A 22,494-nucleotide genomic window follows, 5' to 3' on the forward strand; every position below is an offset into this window, starting at 1 on the left:
ATGGAGGGTGCTCTGTGTCCAACCGCTTCTCCTCTGGTGATGCAGAATGTTCTGCATGCAACTACTTTTCTTCTGGAGATGTGGGTCTTTGGAAGTCTTTGGGTGGTGCTGTGGTGGCGATCTTTGGTGGGGAGGGTGATGCTCCCATTTCGTTCCGGAAGCCTAATCTGAAAAGGCGTTCCGAAGTGGTTGAGTCGGAGGGGGCTAAGAAGGTCCGAACTGAGTCTGGAAACCGATCTGGTGCTGTTATAGGTCGTTCGTCTTCAGGTCGGGCTCCTCTGCAGAGGATGTGCCTTATTGATTTGGCTGCTAATGTTGGGGTGGTTGAGGCCCGAGGAAAGGAGAAAGTTGGTGATGCTGAACCTGTTACTGAGCAGGGCAAGGGGTCAGGAAGTATGGACCCAAGTGTTGTCCTTGGTAGACTGGTTACTTATGAGGACCCCTATAGTTTGTTGTCGAAGTTTGTTGTGAATGTTGACTGTAGCTTCAAGTCCCCTTTGGTTGGTGTGGCGTTGTTGGATGGTAAGTGCCTGGACGTGAACTTTGTGGAGATGGAAAGGTCGTTGTGCTTTGTGAATATTCTTCCATTCTGAGCTTGCTCCTTTTGGGTTTTGTTGATTTTGATCTGTTTTTAATGTCTATATCTGTTATCTCGTTTGCTAGGTTCTGGCGATGTATAGGAAGCTGAAGGATATGGCGTCTATCTCCGACCGTTATAAGAAGGAGTTGGATGACAGCAAGCAAGCTTATAGCAGGATGGTGGTTGAACAACAAGTGGAGAGAACGGAGGTTGCAAGGCTGAGGGAATAAGTGCAACGACTTGGTGGTAAAGTGGTTCTGTGGCAACCCGCTCTGGACTCTGCAAAGCTAGAGGTTCAGCAATAGGTCACTGAGTGCAAGAGGCTGCGCTGCATTGCTGAAGGAGTTGAGCTGAGCTGGTGGTAAATTAAGTGTTGCAGGCTCAAGAGAATTAGAGTGATGAAAAAGAGTCGTGATGTTGCAAGTTGGGTCCTGCAATGAGGGCTTGAAGTACCTAGAGTTTATTGCTCAAGTTTTTCTTTTGGCCATAGATATTGAAACATGTTAATGGACTAGGCAGTAGTAAATACAAAATGAGTAACAGAGTTGGTTGTTCGAAGAATCGAAGGCGGAAGTTGTAGTTGCAGAGAATGGTAGATATGCACTTATTATGTTACTCCTTGTTTCTTCTAAGAAAGTAGGCACTAGGAAACAAAATATTCTAACAAAATATCATGATTAGGCTATTTCATTATGACTACTATTTGATTAGGACTTCTACAAACAAAAAAATTGATTATGTTCTCATTTAATTGCAGTATAACCGTACTACATTGGTGTATGACCAAAGTACATTTTTTATTTAAAGAACAAGCATAAGAAATCGGAATCGATAATAAACTAGAAAGATTGATTATGTTCTTGTTTTTCCAAAACAGTTGTTGGGAACTGCTGACGTATCCAACTTATTAAGGTTTTGAGAAGACGGCTCGAATAGTCACGCCATTTCCCAAAAAAGGTAATGATGGCAGTTCAATCTTATCTCCTGTATATAAGAGATCTGGTGAGAGAACTTGCATTATCTCTTCTGCTACTTTCTGCATACTAAACCTTTTGATCTCCCGTTAGGGTTTGGCCAAAGCTTGAAACTTTTCATCTTTCTCGACCATGAACCACAACTGGTCACTTGTAAACTTCGGAGATCTTTCCTCCTTGGACTTGATCCGCGCAAAATTTCACATCCCTGAAGATGTTGGTCTGGAGTGGGGGAGGTTATCTGATGAGTTGTCCTACAAGGAGGTGGCGCTCATCACCATTGGTCAACTTAGGGCCGCACTCACTCTTCCCCCCCCACCCATTGCTACGAGAGTGTCTGATTCACTTTAATCTTGCTCTTGGTCAAAAGCACTCATTTTCTGAAGCTGTTATGTATTCTGCCTTTCTTGCCAAGAGACTTGGATTTGCTCTGAACCGTTGGGTGTTTGGTTATTTTTATGAGGTCCGGCATAATTGAGATCAGTCCTTCTACTACCTCAAGACAAGAGACAAGAACTTTCCGATTGTCTTTTTTTAGGGAAAGCAGTATAACGAAGGCTGGCCTGACCACCATCTCCGTGTGCTGGGTAATGCGTGGGACGTTCGTCCTTCTGATGATGATGGTGAGCCTGTGGGAATTCCTGTTCCCAGAAAACACACCCATGCTCCAACCAGCAAGTTTTCTTACTCAGGTACTTTATAACTTGATATAAGAGTCTTTTGCCTGAACTTCTTTGCTATTATTCCTTAGATGACTCTTCTTCCTAGAAACAATTAAAAGCAATTGACGATGCTACGGTGAAGTTTATCAAGAAGATCCCCAGGGAACAAAGGATGCCTTGGGTGATAGTTCCTGATCCCACTCGTCTTTCTGAATACTTCAACATGTCTACTGAAGAATTGCTGCAACTTGTTCCTGGCTTTTCCCTTTTTGGGATATGTACTATGCATTCTGGGCGAACAATACTTCCCCCTCCTGTAGATTAGGGTGCTGGATTTCTTCCTCCTCCAGTTCAGGATGATTCCTCCTTAGTTACTAGAAGAGGAGGAAAACGCAATGAGAAGAGTTCTGTGGCTGCCTCTGGTGATACTGCGGCATTAGGCCCAATTCAGGAGCCTGTTGTCAGTGATGATAGTGTAATCACTGGTGGGAGAGGCCCTGAACTGCCTCATGAACTACTGGCTTCTAGTAATTTTAAAATGGAGTTGCGTGCGTCCAATCGTCATAAGCTGAAGAGAGCTGATTCTACTTCTGATATTGCCTCATCTGGTAAGAAAATGAGATTTCCTCCTCTTATCGTGTATGAAGAAACACCTTTTAAGGTTCCTGCTACTATTCCCCCACCTGTTAAGTCTTGTAAGAACATGTGTACCCCTTCCAGTTCCGGATCTTACTACAGGTTCTAGTCAAACTAGTGAGAATGTCCCTGTAACTGTTGACCATTCCCTCCCTGATAATCGCAAGGGGAAGGGTATTGCTGAGACCACTGCTGTAACTGTTGCTCTCCCTCCTCCTCGATCCAGTGATAGGAGGGGGGTGAGTGATGACATTCCCTTTTTGCCAAGATCTCCAGATTCCCCTGAGAGGGAGATGATTGTGGAGATGCGGAGTTGGGGACGAACTGATAAACTACCTGTTACCAACAAGCACTCTATTAAAGATGTTGATATCGCACTTGGAGTTCTGGAAGCTGCGCGTCTTCCTGTTGACAAAGTGGAAGCCAACATAGCTGGGACCTTGGACCAGTTCTATTGCCAATCTGCTGTTCACCTTGCCAAGGTAAGACTTTTCTTCTCTGTTCAATGTTCAGTTTCTCTTATTGTGTTACTTACACATCCTATATTCTTTTCCAGCTAGTGAATAACTTTTTGGCCATGAAAGATCCCATCTTTGCGGCCACCACCGATACATCCACTGATGCCATGGCTACCGATGAGCTATTATGGGCAAAAGAAGCTGCTGAGAAGAGAGTTGCGGAGCTGCAGATTCGGGTTAACCAGCTCTCGGCGAAAAAGAAGAAATCTGATACTGGCTTCAAGAAAATGAAAGATACTATCTCTAACCTTCGGAGCTCTCTGGAGAAAGCCCAAAAAGGAGCTGTTGATGATGGCACTTGGAAAGTGAAGTTCTTGGAATTGAGCGCCCAGTTCACTACCCTGCAAGCAAAACTTGACCAGGTCCAAATGGAGCTTCACCATAGGAACACCGAGATGAAGACCTTGGTCAAACCATTGCCCATTCAAATGAGGTCATGTCAGACTATGAGGCTATTGCCCATTCAAATAAGGCCATATACAGGAAGTTGAGGGATATGGCAACCATCTCCGACCAGTACAAAAAGAAGCTGGATGCCGCCAAAGAAGCCTATGACAAGCTGGTGGTTCTGCAAAAGGTGGAGAGGGCTGAGGTTGTTGGGCTAAGGGCTCAGGTGCATGATCTGGATGGGGATGCGGCCTTGTTGCGACCTGCTCTCGATGCTTCAAAGCTAAAGACTCAACACTGGGCTGGTGACTTCAGAAAGGCACATGCTGTTGTTGAAAAAGGTCAGGCTGAGTACAATGACCTGGTTGATTTGCTGGAGTGTGGTGTTGAGTACGTTCTGATAGATGATTTTATGGAGCTGGATCGTAAGTACAACGCCCTAAAAAGATCTGTCGAAAGTGGAGTTGCAGTGGTTTGAGTTTGTGTTTGCAGGTTCTTTGAACAATATTTAAACATTTGTGTTTTTGCTACTGATAAACTATATTTTTGATGATGGGGATACTGAGGTCGGTTTCCCAGAATAATCTGGGGGCCTCTAGTATCTATCCTAATTTGTATTTAAGTAGCAATATTTAAATTACTTACTTGGTGAGGTTATGCTTGATGTTTGCATGTAGATGATCGCTTTTGCTGTTTTTGATTTGTTGTATGACGACTTGTGTTCTGAATTTGATGAACTGTTGGACTTTGCTAGGTCGTCTGTTTGTAACAGGTCGTGGAGCATTCGTGTATGACCTGATATATATGCGTAGTTGACACCTAGGCTTTCTAATGCCGTTAGGTGTTTAATTTGTGTTGAGTCGTTCCTTCTTGGGGGAACTTCTAATTGAGTCTAACTTAAACCATGACGAGGTCGCAAGCTGGCTTGCTTTTGGAGGACCCCTGGAATGTATTTGTCAGATAATTGGCCTTTGAGTGGCAATTACACTTGAATCATGCTTAACCCTGACGTTGGTGTTAAGTTGATTTGGGGTCCTTTTGGGGGACCTTGGGCTGAATTGTTTGATAATTAACCACTACGTGGTTGTTGTAGTTGAGTCGTTCTTGACTCCGCCTTTGATGTACGACCTGACATTGTGATATTCTTTGTTCATACTACAATTGGACTATGAATAATGATTGTTCATAGTCATGAGCTATGAACATTCTTTGTTCATATCACAATTGGATTATGAACAGTGATTGTTCATAGTATGTTCAGTATGGACTATGAACACTCATTGTTCATAGCTATGAACACTTAGTTGGTAGATTGCAATACTGGATGCATCTTTCTTCCTTTGTTTTTTTGGCAGTCTGAAGGGGAAATCTCAATTGATCTGAACAAGTCAATTTATGATGAAGGGGTGGGTGGTTTATTGTGATCGAAGGATTCTATCTACTTTTGTCTTAAATATTTACAAGTTATGCGAAGTGTAAATTCAATTGTTTTGACCTCAACTGTTGTAAGCTCAAATGTTGATTTTGCAAAATGCAGACATGGATACTGCTAACGATTCGTCTGGACAGTCAGAGTGCTCATTACAAAATTGGCTTAAGCTGAGTGTGGGTAGAGATAGTATGTCTTGTTACATCAATTTCTGTGCTGCAATAAACAGTGGAAAAGTATGCAGGTGAACTTTTAAACATGTGAGGAATGAATCCATAACTAAAAGTGGGCTTTACACGGCTTTGCACATTGCACAGGGTAAGAGTATAAAGGAAAAATAACCCGATATTCCCTGAAAAAAAAAGAAAGGGTTATGTATCGCGCAATGATTGGCTAAAGAAAGTGAGTACGAAGCATTGGCTAACGAAAGTTCTAGATTGACATAAGGTTACTTGTTTGAAACTTTCCACTATTTAGAGTGTGTAGTGTTGACTCACGCATTTATTTGTACTAATTGTATCCATATTTTCTTCATCTATTAATAGGAGAGAGAAGCTGAAAAGGTTGATGATGGTGACAACCGTGATGATGCTGACAATGAAAATATTTGTTTAAAAGTGGAGCACTTTTAAGTATACGTATATTTACGGATCCTTATATTTAAGAGTAAACATTACTGTGTGTTACATTTTTTGAGGGGTGAGTAAATTTTAAGTGAGACACTGTATTGTACGTATGCGACAATTTAGTGTAGGATGGTTATGAAGCTATTTTATCGCAGCTACCGTTTCATAGCCGTTGACCCAGTTGAGGGGAAAGCAACAGGCTATTCTCATGGATGATTTGTACTACAGGTGAAGGAATGCTACACTTGAAGAACTAGGATGTGATACTATCTTTGTACAATTTGGGAAAAACTCAAAACCATTTGTATATGCAGATCAAATATTTATTTTTTTTCTGCGACAATGTAGTTTACCTATGAGACAATGTAGTATAAGGTCTATTATATGTGCAACTAACTCACATTTATCTTATATACTGTTGTAATTTTTATCGTTATATTTAAAAATTCTATCTTGTTGATACTGAACACTGTCAGAAGTCCTAATAAGGCTATATTGGCAAGTATAACCGCTCAAACACCAACCCACGAATCAGGTAGCTTTCAAGAACTGGTAATTGTACCAACTAACCATAAATAGGATAAGAGCACAAGAACTTTGATGTCAAGATGTTTCATTTTGATTTGGAAATGAAGTATCGGCACTGGATACCCTTCTAGAATTTATGAAAGAGGATGATGGGAAGAATGTTTAGTCCGTAATGTCTCTTAAGCTGTTGTAATTCAGTTTTTTTGAGGTGCATAAGTATTTAGTTTATAATAATCAAATTCTAAGTATAAGGATTCGAAGTTTTTGATAATAACTTTTTATTATTTTCTCTTGATCCATTTTATTTCTACCTAGATTCATAATTAGTAATCGTAAAGACTATATAAACAGGATTTATAAAACTACGTCGGATCCTACCTAAAACATAACCTAGAAGCAGATCCTCATTATCTAAACGAACCCTAAACAGACCATTGTGAAGTGATTCAGTAATTAAACCTTCATGTATCCATTTTTGTTGTAACTCGTTGTTCAACCAACTATTCCGACTTGATTGTCTAATAGAGAGCTCGCTTAATTTTGTAGAAAAAGATGGACTAATTTTAAACTTTTTAAATTGAATAAGTGTTTAATTATTAATTAGAAAATAATGAGAATGCTCTAATTGGTGAGAGTGCTGATGGAATTTAGCAGTACAATTGGTGGTTAATGCCCAAAAATTGCCGTAACTCCGGTCCCATGAATCCAGCCCAACAGTTCCCACACATTCCCTAAATCCTAAATTCAAAACAAAACAGCTGTCAGACACGTGCTTTTGAACTTTACTTTTTAAACCGTTCTTGTTCCACGCAACAGCTGTCCAAAGAACAGACACAAAAGGGGGCTGTGTAAGTACCCTTCGTTCTACATTACAGAGCACGTGTCCACAAAGCAGGACGTCTCACTCCAGCTCATCCCACAACATCAGTTCGTAATAACGACCCAGAACCCAGGTCGTCATTAGCAGCAGTTACAACCATTCTTGGAGGGATATTAACTAGTGCAATCCTGGAGCTCAGTCAACGCAACAATCAAGGAGACATTTACTTTGTAACATCAGAGTCGTAGTCCCAAAATAAGCAACATCTATAGTCATTAGCATATATCGTACCACTCTCTTCATTGATTGCTCCCCAACCGATATTCGTGCTAGACTAGTTAGGGAGTCCAGAATGACAGCCCTCCTCTATTCAGGTGCAACGACGTATGAACACTAAGAGTATGAACACTGAATGTCCATAGTCCACTAGGAGTATGAACACTGAATATTCATAGTTCAACAAGAGTAAGAACAATCAGTGTTTGTAGTCCACTAGGAGTATAAACACGGAATGTTCATAGTCCAACAAGAGTATGAACATTCAGGATTCATTGTCCACTAGGAGTATGAACACTGAATGTTCATAGTCCAACCGTGATGATGCTGACAACGAAAATATTTGTTTAAAAGTGTAGCACTTTTAAGTATGCGTATAATGTACTTCCCAAATGCAATTATAATTATAGATCCTTATATTTAAGAGTAAACATTACTGCATGTTACATTTTTGGTTTCAAAACTTAAAATGGTAGGCAAATTTTAAGTGACACACTGCATTGTACGTATGCGACAATGTAGTGTAGGCTGGTTATGAAGCTATTTTATTGCATCTACCGTTTCATAGCCGTTGACTCAGTTGAGGGGAAAGCAACATTCTATTCTCATGGATGATTTGTACTACAGGTGAAGGAATGCTACACTTGAAGAACTAGGACGTGATACTATATATGTACAATTTGGGAAAAACTCAAAACCAATTGTATATGCAGATCAAATATTTATTTTTTCTGTGATAATGTAGTTTACCTGTGAGATAATGTAGTATAAGGTCTATTCTATGTGCAACTAACTCACATTTATCTTATATACTGTTGTAATTTTTATCCTTATATTTAAGAATTCTATCTTGTTGATACTGAACACTGTCAGAAGTCCTAATAAGGCTATATTGGCAAGTATAATCACTCAAACACCAACCCACAAATCAGGTAGCTTTCAAGAACTGGTAATTGTACCAACTAACCATAAATAGGATAAATCGGATTTAAATTTTGGAAATGTTGGGTTTAAAATTTAAATCCGATTTAAACGACAGAAATTTGGGTTGAAATGTTGGTTGAAAAGTTGACTTAATTGTACCCTAATTTCTATAGTTGAAAATTTGTAATTGAGTTGAATATTTGAAACAGAGTATTCTGTTACTACTTTTAATTTTACTACTTTCATATTTAGGTTACAATGTTCGAAATTAAAAATTTAATTTTCTTGTGTAGAATGAAAAATGTTGGGGGCAAGAAGAAAGTAGTGCCCCCTAATTGGAACTATGTGGAGAAAGAGAAGGAGGTGAAGAAGAAGGTTGTTTCGAAGAAAAAGGAAAAGCTGAAACCTCCTCCGCGGAGAAACATCAAAGTTACTTGTCGATGTTCTCCAAAAATGCTGGAAGAGCAACTGTTTTCCACATTCGACAATGATGAAACCGAACATTTCAAAAAGTCTCCATTTGGTTTTCTCCTTGATATGAATTCAGTTGATGTGGAAGGCGGTGAGAAAACTCATTTGGTTACCCACCCAAATTTGATTGTTGAGGTTTTGGAAAAGAAGATTTTGCAGGTGCCGACTAGCAAAGTCGGTAAAACCTTTGGGTGATAATACCAAAGGTCTGGGGCTCGAACCCCGCCAGCATCAAAGAGTTACTGATCTCATTTAAAAACAGGCTTACTAATAAAAAAAAAAAAAAAAAAAGATTTTGCCAATGACTTTCAACATAGGAAACCGATATTTGACTTTCAATCCTTCCGATGTGGCCCTCCTTACCGGTCTATCCACAGAGCCACCACCTCAGTGGTTTTACAAAATGGACGTGCTTGACCCTTCTGATTTTTGTCTAAGGTATTTTCAGCCGGAGGGAAGACGCTCGACTCCGCTTGGGGCCGTTATGCTGACCGAGTTTGCGGCAGCAAGGAGAAAAGCTAAGAGAGTTTCTGTACGTAGCGATCCGAACACCTGTGACGACATCCACCGACTTAACCGTTTGTTTGTGCTTGGGGCTTTCCTCTTGCCAAGCGGTTCGAAGGGCGTTGATGTCAAACATATTGATATTGCAGCTGATTTGAAGAAGTTTGACAAATTCCCTTGGGGGTATCTGACGTTTCAAGGCATTCGTGGTGGTGTTGAGGCTCTACATACAGATATAGAGAAGCACTTTTAGGTTCAACCGGAAAAGCCGTTTACCCACACCCTCTATGGGTGTGCACTGGCATTCGAGTGTTGGGTTTTCCTTCATGTGCCCACTTTGAATGTCCACCGGGTGGATGGGGAGATATTCCCCTGGTTTCGAAGTTGGGTGGGTTTCCCAAGGAAAACCACCCGTGGGAGAACTTGGGAGACCAAATTAAACAACCCCAAGAAATTGACTGTGCTGGGTAAGTTACATATTCCTCCGACAGTGCAAGCAGAGGGAGTCTACAGAAAGGCGCTAAAGGTTTATAAGTCTTGCTACTTTGGATTTGAATATTTAATGAATGGTTTTTATGTTATTTTTATTGCTGTATTGGTGCTGAATTTCATGGTTTGTTACAGCAAGAACCTGATGATAAGAAGCTTCTTTCTTTGGACATTTTCTGTGAACAAAAGAAGCAGAATGAGGTTAATTTTTGCGTGTTGCACTTTTTATTGATATTGAGAATTTCAGTACTGACAAAGCTTGTCATCTGTGATCTCTTAATTGCAGGTCGTAAACCAGGCTGCAAAGTTGTTCTTAGAGCAATCTCATAATACTAGAAGTGGTCATGTGGAGCAACGAACTGTGGTAATGTGTACTGCGATGTATCTTCATATTGCCACAATGTAGTTATGAGTAAACCTAATGTTTTGTGCTCTGCATCTTTGGTAGAATTTAAATCGGGTGCCTGCTAAGGAAGTGAGGAAGGTGCCTACTAAAACAGGAATAAATTTGGTCCTGGATGATGAAGAAAATGTGGTGATTTTTATGTGTTATTGAATGTATGTTATTATTTGCACTACAAAAATGCAAGATGAATAAAATTTTCCCTTGGATTCAGCCCTTGCAGGTATTAGTGGAACGTGAAAAAAGAAGAAAATGTTCTGTAGAAGATCGACAACCATTGGTAATTAGTCAAGTACTCTTGTACTTCAGCCCATCCCTTAAATGTTTTTTTAGAATCAGATATAGTGTCTTGGTAAATTTATATGTACTTTCATATTTGTAGTTAATTGAAGGAAGCATGCCTTGTGCTAAAAGAAGGGGTGATGATGAGAATAGTAGTGATAATGATTTTGTTCAGCCTCCAAAGAGGAGGGCAATAGCACAATGTGAGAATAAATCAACTAAGAGTAGAAAATAGACAAGACCTTCAACCAAAAACCACAACAAACCTTCAACTAAGAACAGTCCCAAAGAACAACATAGCAATCCGAACACTTGTGATGACATCCACCGACTTACCATGGCCCAAAGCAGCTAATTCTTCATCTACTAAGTTGATCACTGCTGCATTTGGGGGAGGAGTCATAGTGCCTCCTACTTCAGCTCGGGCCTCTCTTGCTGCCTTTGTTTGATATTTTGATTCCTCAAGAATCAACACCTCGTACAAAGACTGCATATTACGCATGATACGTTGATTTCTTTCTTAAAAGTTCATGTTAACTAATGTAATGTTAGTGTTAGAGATATGTAACTTAAGTTGTCATATGCAGAAATGGTACCGTTCAGCTCTATGAACAGAAGGTTTTGAACTAAGGTTCATATGTTCATATGAATAGAAGGTTTTGAGTAGTCTGCAGATGTATGTTGTAAGAAGTGACATAAGATGTAAGTATGACAGTTATAATGTCAAATCCATCGTAAGTTGTACCCAGTATATAAGGGATTATTGAGAGTGAATGAAATACGAGAGAGAGTCCCTTTAGAGTAAACAATCTATCTCCTTGTCTCTACCATTAACCTAATAGTTCAGACTATTTCCACTTCGATTTGTCTGAGCCATATGAAACCTAAAATAAAAAGTTTTTATAACTCTCTGAGATACCAATCAACCACCCTACCTCTACTAAAGCTCTATAAAGCTGTACAAATGCTCCAAAATAAAATGATTTCCATAATGATATATTACTTAATTAAATAATAAAGTTCTATAAACTACTACTTTTTTCGACTTCTAGTTCCAGATGAAAGCAGCTTACTGGAAAGACGTTTTTAGGTAGTGGTGTTTCGTTCGAAGGCGGAGGCTCGACAGGCGGTGGTGGTTGGTGGGAAGGGACTGGGGGTTTGTACAGTTGGAGTGAGACAATTTTGTGTTCGAGAAGTTTGGTGACGTGGTGGAGACTGGAGAGAGAGAGGAGTGAAATTTCAGTGATTTCAGGGGAAGGAAATTTTGCGAAATATCACACGTGTCAAAGGGCTGGTGGGGAAATCTGCGTTGGTTAATGGAAGAAAATTAACCTGGAATTTTTTGATTCTTGATTTAATCCTAGGAGTTCGGAAGATCTAAAATTATTGTGAATATACCTGCTGGTTCCACCTCATAGGATGAGGACTTGCCTGATTAGTTCTAATGACAGTAATGAGATTAAGAAACAAATTCTTGATTGTAATGCGTGGGGAGAAAGGGAGTTTGAACAGAAACATACTGGAAGTTAACTACGAACAGTGATTGCTCACAGTTCGGTAACTATGAACACTCATTGTTCATAGCTATGAACAATGAGTGTTCATAGTCCATATTATACATACTAAGAACAATCAATGTTCATAGTCATGAGCTTTGAATATTCTTTGTTCATACCACAATTGGACTATGAACATTGATTATATACTATTTGATTTCAAAAGCCAATTTATTTTTCATTTGAATATATTGATTCACTTAACTCGACTTGTATGCTTATTAATTAGATATGGCAATGCAATGGACAAATGAGATGGACAGTGTTCTTATCGATACATTCCATAGCAAGCTACTTCTAGGTGATAAGAATGAGAATAGATTTCTTCCAATACCAAAAGAGCATGAAAAGGATCGATTTAACTATTAGTCATGTAACTTAGCAAATGAAGACCTTAATTACGATGGATAACACGCAATATTGCTAGTGTAACTATACAGCAAGGGAATGGAGTTATGACGAACAGAATATCATAACTAGCAACGAGGTTTGGGATCAAGCAATAACACAAAATCCGATTATAGGAAAGTACAGCTTTAAAATCTCAACTTGGTAGGGCTTTTCTTAATTCGGGCACCTTTGATCCTATATATTATTTTGTAAACTATGATATGGAATTGATTCGGGATATAAATAGCAATAACGTAAGCCATAAATTTTACTCACTAGTGTAGTAGTAAACTAATAATGTATGGGTTCAATACTTTAAGTAGGTGTAATTATTTAAGTTAGCAATTGCATTTAATTAGTGCCTCTTTAATTAGCATTTTAATTAAGCCAGACCCGCAGATTCCTACTTCAAATGTGCCTTGCATATTCTTGTTTCACCTGGTTACTCTGACATTTGGGCCTGCTCTTTTGTGCATCTTCCACAGCATGGGTCTCATTTTTTGCAAGTACGCCTCTTCGTGGTCGCTGCACTCGTATAGTATCTTGTTTCTGTAGTGACGGTCGTACTTGTTTGTCCACATTAGATGGCTCTTGCATTGGAGATAGTAGTTGCTGCTGCAGTAGCTGTTCTTGCACTTCAGATCCTGGTACATACCGACGCCCATGATAAATCTCTGAACAATTGCATATCAACTTTACGACTATAGACGCTATGTATGTTAGGCCTTTGATCGATCTACTGAAAAAAATATTAAAACAGAAAACGTACGAAACCAATCAAACCAAACTACCAGCAAACCATAAGGCAACTTGGTATGGTAGATTAAGGAGTTTTCAAAGTCTGTTATGCTAGAGTAACAGATGAATGCATACAATTCTACAAGCACTTCAACTTTGGTAGTGTCAATTCTTACACAGGAGAAATAGAAAAATCATAAATTGACAAAAAAGGGTTAAAAACCCTCATAACCTAATTGTGTTCCAATATAGTTCACCTGATTGTGTTCCCTCATAAGCTCCATTTACCCCTGCTTTTCTAACTTGTTTCCGATCGTAGAAACGTCCAAAATGCCGGTACTCAACGGTGATCTTTGTTGTCAGGTATAATCAATTCTGCATGGATTTGGAATACACGTCAAGAAATCTACCAATATGGATGCCCGGGAAGTTTGATGTAGAAGATAATAGCCCTAAGTAGTTAGTACTAAAGATAACAGTCATTTAGGATGATTTATATAAGGTTTTTTAGACCAAAAATTACCTGGAGTAACGCCATCAGAAACATGACCCGCTCGTCGGTGAAGGCAAATCTTATTGGGGAGAGCAACTTTAACCGCAGTAATTGTTTCTCTCTGCAGGTCTTTCTTTGGTTTCTTGTTCATTGGGCCATCTAAATATGAATGAACAAAATAAAAACACACAGTGAAAAATTACTTTACATGACAATACGACACAGGAAAGGTTGAATGATAAGATAAACGTGATCAATATATAGTCGACTTACCTAGCTATTACACAATCCAATCTGCTGTGAAACTGTCCCACAAAAGGAGCTGGAGTTTGTGGAGTACAACAAGGTGAATTTTGACTTTGATTACAAAGCCCGACTGTTGTCTCAAAGACGGGAGGCCTAACATGACAGTTTCGAGCTGCTTGGCCTTCTATAAACCATTTCTTCATGGGAACATCTATAAGCACACAAATCATATATATTAAATGGTATGACTATGATTTCACAACGTATATGTGATTCAATGCACCTTTAATAAAAATTTGAACAATCTTGTCTATATTATTAATTATTAATTTAGCACAATGTCTAATGGGAATGGTTGCACATCACGAAGAAAATGGTGCTAATAATATATCGTTAACCATCACCTCGTATGAAGGGGGGGAAAAGTTATTTGATACAACATTTCTTTACTACTTTTTGGTGATAGAGTCCGCCCTAGGAATATACGATGTTCCATTATGGTTCCGGCATTATTTAACGACAAATATCAGTATTGAACACAAGTGCAATAATGCAATGACAGCAAAGGTAACCCCTTTACCTTTATCCTCGATCACATTCACCCTCGCACCACCTCCATTATTGTTGTCTACACATAAATTCGTTATTTAATGCACATACAGAACAAATTTATAAGTCAAATATTCAAAATTACACACAATAAAATTATTATGGCAAATTAGTTAATGTAATATAATAATAGAGAAATGCTAGCGAGCTACCCTTCGTTGGCTCTTTCGCATAGCATGGTCATACCCCGTAAGAATACAAGAAAACTTAGGTTGGTGTATACATGGAAAGTTCACATTTAATATGCAAGAAAAAGTATTCTCTCTGTTCCCTCTCTATTTTTCAACCTTTTTTAATAATATTGTGCCGTCACAGAGTTGTCTCCTAATCCTCATGTTTTCACCAAAGTACATTGTTTCAGTGGATGATTTTTCATGACCAAAGTACATGAAGATTAAGGACTTATGTCAAGTATACAAATTAAAGTACTTCAAATTTTACAAACAAACCCATTCATGTATCTACGAACACTGTTAATGTCAACATGCTACCCCGAAAGAAAGCACGGATGTAAAGGTGTAATATTATTGAGATATAAACCAAATAACGCAAATGAAACTTGCTACCTTCATGCATGTCCCTCTTCACACTATCTTCATGCACCAAGTTCAACATGCTTACATTCGGGCCAGAGCGACTGCCTGCATAACCAATCAAGACCTACACAACATATATTAAATGCTAACATTGCGTGGATGTTAAATTTAGACATTGTTGAGTTGATTGTAAGACCTAATAGTACTATGTAGGTCCAGGTTGCATATCACAAAACGGTACTAGTACATCGGTTACCATCACATACACAGTCTCAAGGACAACGTAAGGTTATTAGATATGGTTGCGCACTACCTTTGGTGGTTTGCTCCCTCCGAAGAATCGTGTTCCATTTCGATTCTAATATAAACCACCCACCAGCAATTACCATTATATACCAATTACAAGTATTTAGCACAAATATTATTAATTTACAAGTATTTAGTACAATTACGAGTATTTTCCTAATTTAATAGATATATAGCATAGCAAAACCATTGTGTATAATTTTTTCTTTATAATTGCATAAACATAGATGTACCCAAATAGTTGCAATAAAAACCTGTTTACCTGCACAGATGTCCGACATCTCCGTTCCTTCAAACACCGACTTCAACATGTTTGCATCCGGGCTAGCACAAGTACCTGCATAACCAATGGAGAGAAACGTGCGTTACAAGTAACCCATTTACGTCAAAACATAGTCATCCTTAACTAATTTACCTTCGATCACCTCCTCCTTGACTTCTTCTATGCCACTTGCACAGCCTCCACTAATATTATCTACACCAATAAAATTTAATTCATATACGGTAAAAAAAAGGTGAGCAACTTCAACATTTATTGGTTGTCGGCATGCACCTGCCATATTCAGGGCAAGGACTAGGTTCTGTTACAGTAACGACAATATTATCAACTAAAGGAGAAAAATGCATAGCTCTCGGACTAGACCAACTTCCTGCATAACAATAAGGAAAAAAGCATGTTAGAATGATGAGTTTGAACAATACCACTCCATCCATTTTTCTCTTCACGTATACGTACCGACCAAGATTTAACTACAATGACAATATAAATCATGTCAATCTAGAAAACTTATACTGCTGAACAAACTATCATACACCACCAACAATGAATCAAATTTATAGTTGGACCCCATTACTTGAAGGCATGGTTTGCCTTCCCCGAGTCCCTGTAGATGGTGAAATATCTTCAAAAATATCCGGTTGAGCTTTCGCAACATTGTCTTTTTGGCTAGATTCTTCCAAGTCACTGCCACTATTTGCACTTGAATATGTTAATGCCCGAAATGGATCTTCTTGTTCAAATTCATTGTGATTATTACTCAAACCATTCCCACCGCCCATTTCAACTAGTCGACCATTTTTCAATATCTCTGCACGCAACAGTTGCAACTCTTGTGGGATTTCTTCATCAGGAATTGTTTTCAGTAATGGTTCAACCAACTCTTGATAGTCATAACGGTGCACCTTCTACAACAAATCCAACACTAACAATAAGCAGATAATGAAAACAACGTTGAAGATATATAAACTAAAAAAACCTCATCTATGTTTTCAAGTCAGTTGTCAATAAATACTTAATCTACGCATGGAGGATACTGCTATGGGAATTGGGAAGGCAGATTGGTGGTGGCTAAAGTAATATCTTGCGTACTTCTTATCCACCTACACCACATAAAATACAATTGTACGTTCCGATTAGAATAAATTCCTTCCACTGAATTAAATACAAGCAATTCTACGAAAACATAGATAACGACATGTTTTTATTACATTACTTCATCAAAAATAACATATTGAGCTGATGAGAACTTATGCCGTCAAAAATTCAGCAAAAATAATAAATAATAGCCACCTTTTTAGCTTTCCAACAAAAAGGCATCAGTAGGTTACGCTTACAATAATTACTTTCAAGTCTAAACTAAATGGAGGGGATAATTACAGTTAACATATTAAAAAAAAAATAGTGGTAAAACAAAATAAGCAATTCATTGCAAATTTACCTCTTTGGTGCACTGATTCATGAGGAACAACTCCCTTAAGGAAAATGGTTGAGTGCGACTCATACAATGATCCTGATACCAATCTAGATAAGCTTCATTTGAAGCAGAAGGAAAGTTGACTTCTACTTTACAACCACCCTTCCACCAAACATTCCACTCCGTAATACATCTTTCCAAAAAAGAACTATTTGCTTTAGGATCCCACCTGAGTGGCTGCTCTGGTATGTGTTGGTCAAGCCCAAATTGACGCATACATCGATCAGGCATATACCCTCTCTTCGAATCGAAATAGATCATCCATGTAGAGACAAAGCAAAGAGACGCGAGAATGGCGAGAGGCAAAATGAGGAGCATGTACCCATTTATCCCACGGCTGCCAGATAACCTAATAGAATAGAATCAATACTAGTAAGAAAGTAGACAATAGTTTGGTACAGTTTGATGAGTTGTGGGTACTAATTTTATACTATCCTGATCTTCACCAAGTGAATCCAACTCTTTGCTTAGGACCTTATACACTTGTTTTGTACAAGGCCGGAATTTGGGATTTTTCCATCTGCAAGCAGCAGGGAACACAATTTTCGGTTCCCGTTTCAGTGGGTGTATGCGGAACCTTTCATAGAACCATGCCTACAAGCAAGTTTTCAAAAGTTAATAAAAAAACAGTAAGATATACAGAATCAAAAATCATCAAGTATAAACGGGCTATACGTACCAACAACAACGTAGACGAACCACAAATATTCTGCACAAAATTAGATTCCTTTTCTAGCTTGTTCCTTTTCTTTGTTGTGGATTTATGGAAAAGTGACACTCGATTGAGCGCTTTAAATAGATATTCAAGAACAGCAACAGCCCAAGCATAGGTAGCACACACCTCTGTATTAGCTAGGAATTTTAGGTACTTGGTGTGCACGCAATTGCCGCCACCTTCTGAAAATATTGTGCTCCCAATGAGGTACAACACATATGCTATTGTGCGTTTTTCCTCGTCAACAACAATTCTAGTACCCTTAAATGTATCTTTCAACCAGGAGACATGAACAGATTTCCCTCTGATTTTATCTTCTGGAGGAGATACTCCCAAATATTTTAAACAAGCTTGTTCGGCAGTCAATTCTGAGGTGTCAACGATTGCTTCCCCAAAGGCATTCAAGCCTAATATGTGGGCCACATCCTGAAGTGTAATTGTCATTTCAAATGACGGGAAGTGGAAAGTATTTGTTTCTAGCCTCCAACGGTCAACCAGAGCAGAAATCAGGTCTCTATCAGCTTGGAAATGTCCAATTTTCCTGATGTGTTTGAAACCCATTGCAGAGATAAGCTTCTTCTGGCTACGACTCAACTTCCATTCTTTCAATTTTCGGTTGTGCTCATGAATCCGCACAATCGGACGCTCCTGTTCACCACTTACACTTGTTATTGGTTGTGAAGTCAAATAAGCAAACTGAAACCGGAGTAATAAATACCAAAATATTACCGCTCCATGCATTAGTAAAGAAGATATGTGGCGACTCTAGATATACAAGTATTGATTATTTGTGGCCCCTCTCACCGTCCCCATCTCGTCTGGAGATATACTAAAATAAAGCAATAGATTAGTAAGTAGAATCAAACTAAGACAATATATACACAGATGACAATAAATGTAAACCCTTTTCAGAAAAATAGATGTCTACAATGTATAAAACAATATGTAGCAAAATCATTGTTCTCATATATTGAATGTTTGTAAGAGATAACAGTGAACTATATACATGTGTGGAGGTAACGAAGGTGAGTTCTCGACAAGTGCAACCAAATCACGCTCTCAACCACAACCACTGCATGTAAAGAGGTATCCCAAAAACTCTTCTTTCAGATTAGCAATGTGTGTCAGAAGGATGATTGGAAGTTTTTTCCAAACGGGAAGCACGATTGAAAAACTATTAAATAAATTTCATTGTTGCAACACTCTATTTTAGATAAGTCAGTCTTTCTAAAGAGGATCACTGCATTAATTTAAACCATGAAGTGATCAGAGCTTATAATTTTGCCATGTGTCCATTTGAGTTCACTAAGTATGCTACTTCATTATTTAAAATGTTGGTTTTTGACAGAAGCTAATGGTGCGAAAGAATATGATATATTACTTCATGAATTAGACATAAGTTAGCAACTCTCCATAAATACTTTAATTCTTGACGCTAGTGTCTCTTTTCTCAATTTCATAGTAGGGGAAATACCCGAGACATTATCACAACAACAAAACTACTAATAATTTGAACATATACCCTAGTGGCCAAATCACAAAAAACCTTGAAAATTTTATCAATTGTACCATCAATTCTAGCTTAGTGCATGCTTGTGAAACGTTTTTGATTTGTATTTAACAGTTAATAGGCAATACGTGAATTTCGCATACAAATTTCAATAAAAATATGTAAGATATAAGAAGAAAACATGTTACCAAAACAACGTGACTTTAGACGGTGGAGATGGTGGGTTCTAAGACGCTGGTGGTGGCAGACGTGGTGCTCGGTGGAGTGTGAGGGAGGTTTTGTGTTTATCGAAAAAGTGAGGGACGGTTTCTGACTTTCTGCAGCAACAGGAGTGTTGGAGAAGTTTCATAGAGGGATTATGAAAAGAGGAAATGAAAATTTGCTGACGTGGTCAGAGACTGGAGGGAAATTTGAGTGATTACATGGATTTGATTTGAGGGGTGGGGGGGGGGGGGGGAATTTTGTTGAAATTGTTACTTACTTTATTCAGGAGAGCGATGGAACATTTCACTCGCTACAGATATTATTTCCTAGATTATTAAAATATATATATATACATTATTTCCTGAAATATCAGGGTACAATATAGATATTTTGATGACTATAGGCTATACTGCTATAGACTGTAAATAGGCCCTAAACCAAAAACCTAGCATATAATTTTTGTGCAGGATCTCGAATTATACACGATTACTTCTCGAAATGAAATTATCAATTGAATTTTGTCATATATGTATAATTTTGAAGGAATGCATGTATGTGCGCATAACTTAAGATAATGCCTGTGATCCTCTTATGCCTAACTCTTGCTTAGTCGCTTTATGACTTCGATTTAATCTAAAGAAATGGTCACTCAATTTTAACTAGTCTCATGAGTATCTATTTTGCCATCACTAACATATTACAAACTAAACTATGCTAAGAGTAGAGCATTCATATGTACGATTTCAACTAGGAAGAGAGTGTGTGTCAAAATGATTGGCATTTTGGGCGCGTGTTAGATTAGGTCGTGGTAAGTGGTTCTAGACTTCTAGTTAACTGACATATGCAGAAAATAGGGAGTATGTAATTGGACATGTAATTATTACAATCAAAATTATATAATGATATGCTACAGCAGGCACCAAATGATCTACTGACCTAGTAACTTATATGTAGACCATGTGGGAAGTACTTTAGATGAGATTGTTTGCTGGCACAGTTTCCTTCATTTAGATAAGTGTAATCAAGTTAGATTGTGCACCCATTAGCATTGCATCAGTACTAACACAAACACTTCCCATCAACTTTGTTCCTCTTCGCGCCTAGCATTAAAGGCTACGTCCATTCACAAAGTTCTCACAACCGAGGGTCTTTCTTGCTGAAAATCTGATGCCCCTCGCACTGTTGTTGCACCAGCTTGTGTTTCCTTGACAATTGTGGAATTAGGCAATGGAGCAGGATGCCTCAGAACAGCAGTATAAGTATGTGAAAAACAATAAAATACAATTAAGAACACTATATTGTCTTTAGCTATATTGTCAAATATATCAGATGTCCTCTAATATACCGAAATAACAAATTGAACTATTTAAGTAAAGAACAAATTCACAGTCAACTGACTCTCAAACGGCCGAAGAAATATAGATATAGGAAAGGGGTCGGTTTACTCACTTTCGTACTCTAAATAGTGTGTTGGATCAATTAATCTAATGGCCAGTTTTTTGCTTAGGTGGACAGCCATGTACTTTGTTCAGAAGGTATATGGCTTTGAGCTTGAGTCGAGAACTCAAGAGCCGAAACTAGTAATGAGTTAAGGACAATTATGGGTCCCATTTCTTCTCTCTTATTTCTTTCCTTTGTTGTTCATACTCAGTGTTCACAGTCCAATAGGAGTATGAACACTGAATGTTCATACTCTTGTTAGACTATGAACATTCAGTGTTCATACTCTTAGTGGACTATGAACATTGAATGTTCATACTCTTATTGGACTATGAAAATTCAGTGTTCATACTCCTAGTGGACTATGAACACTGAATGTTCATACTCTTAATTTTTCAGTCCTTCTCAGTTTCACTCACTGAACTTAGGAAAATCATGTGACAATGACAAGTGAAGATGGAAAAGGAATACTCACTGTCTTGGCTGGTTGGTTGAATTCTTGGTAGGACCGTCTCTGTCAAATCTTGCACAAAGTCCACATTAATATGAACGAGCCCATCTTCGTGAGGAGCCGAATTGGCAAAGAACTCTATCACCGCGCCGTCAGTCTCTAGTGTAATTTTCATGCCCCTAACCAGCCAACAAACAGTAACATTTTCATCAGAGGGTATCCAAATGCCTTGTTGCCCATTTTGATAGTTCATGGGCTTGGCTATTAAGATTCCTAGGAATCCAAAAGAAGTTACAGGGAGAAGAAGTATCTAGAACACTGATGGTGGCCTTGAAAACCGCTTGCATCCTCCAGTTAGCTTTCTCTGGGTTTTGTAATCGGATGTGGCCCTCTAGAGATCTGGCTCGTGTTCTCGGATGTGGCCCTCTAGACATCCGACTCGTGTTCTCGGATGTGGCCCTCTAGTGATCAAACTGCCGTGTTGGTGCCAATCCCACGGCAATTCCGGGCCATCATTAAAACAGAGGCGGCTGTTGAGGAATAGCCATAGTAAAAGTCCCCCCACTTTTCACTCTCCGGCTACTTTCTCCTAGCTTTTCGAAAATCTTGGCTTGGGGTAAATCCTCAGTGCACTGGAACGTATCAGATTCACAGTCCTCCCATGGTTCATCCTCCTCAGACTCCCCCTCTTGATTCATCAAGGTATCAGGATCATCCACCACTACCTTCCCTTTAGCCTTTTTTGCATTCGCTTTGTCCTCCTCCGTCTCACTGTTACTCTCCTCATCACTTGTGAGAAGATCGATGACAGTAACCATTTTTACCTTTGTTTCTTGAAAATATCCTATTTTACCTGTGAAAGGCAAGCTTTTAAAATTCCGCTCATCCTTTCCATAGTCCACCACTGCGATTTTGTCATCTTCCGTTGCATTCTCTCTTTTCACCCTGGTTTCCAGAAGAGCGCGCCTGATTGCTGTTTCATTATTTCTCCACTTCCATCTCGTATTTTCTTCAATCTGATTACCATCACCCAGAGG

At 38.7% G+C, this 22,494-nt stretch overlaps 1 long non-coding RNA gene across 1 annotated transcript; it reads left to right on the plus strand.

Annotated features, from left to right (window-relative positions):
- Positions 1-10,272: 10,272 nt before the first annotated feature.
- Positions 10,273-11,260, plus strand: LOC147516316 (uncharacterized). Its single transcript, XR_015213637.1, has 2 exons — positions 10,273-10,507; positions 10,610-11,260. It is a non-coding gene; the product is annotated as an uncharacterized LOC147516316 (long non-coding RNA).
- The last annotated feature ends 11,234 nt before the right edge of the window (positions 11,261-22,494 follow it).

The sequence above is a fragment of the Coptis chinensis genome, chromosome 2 (assembly GCF_015680905.1).
Source record: "Coptis chinensis isolate HL-2020 chromosome 2, ASM1568090v1, whole genome shotgun sequence".
Taxonomy (NCBI): domain Eukaryota; kingdom Viridiplantae; phylum Streptophyta; class Magnoliopsida; order Ranunculales; family Ranunculaceae; genus Coptis; species Coptis chinensis.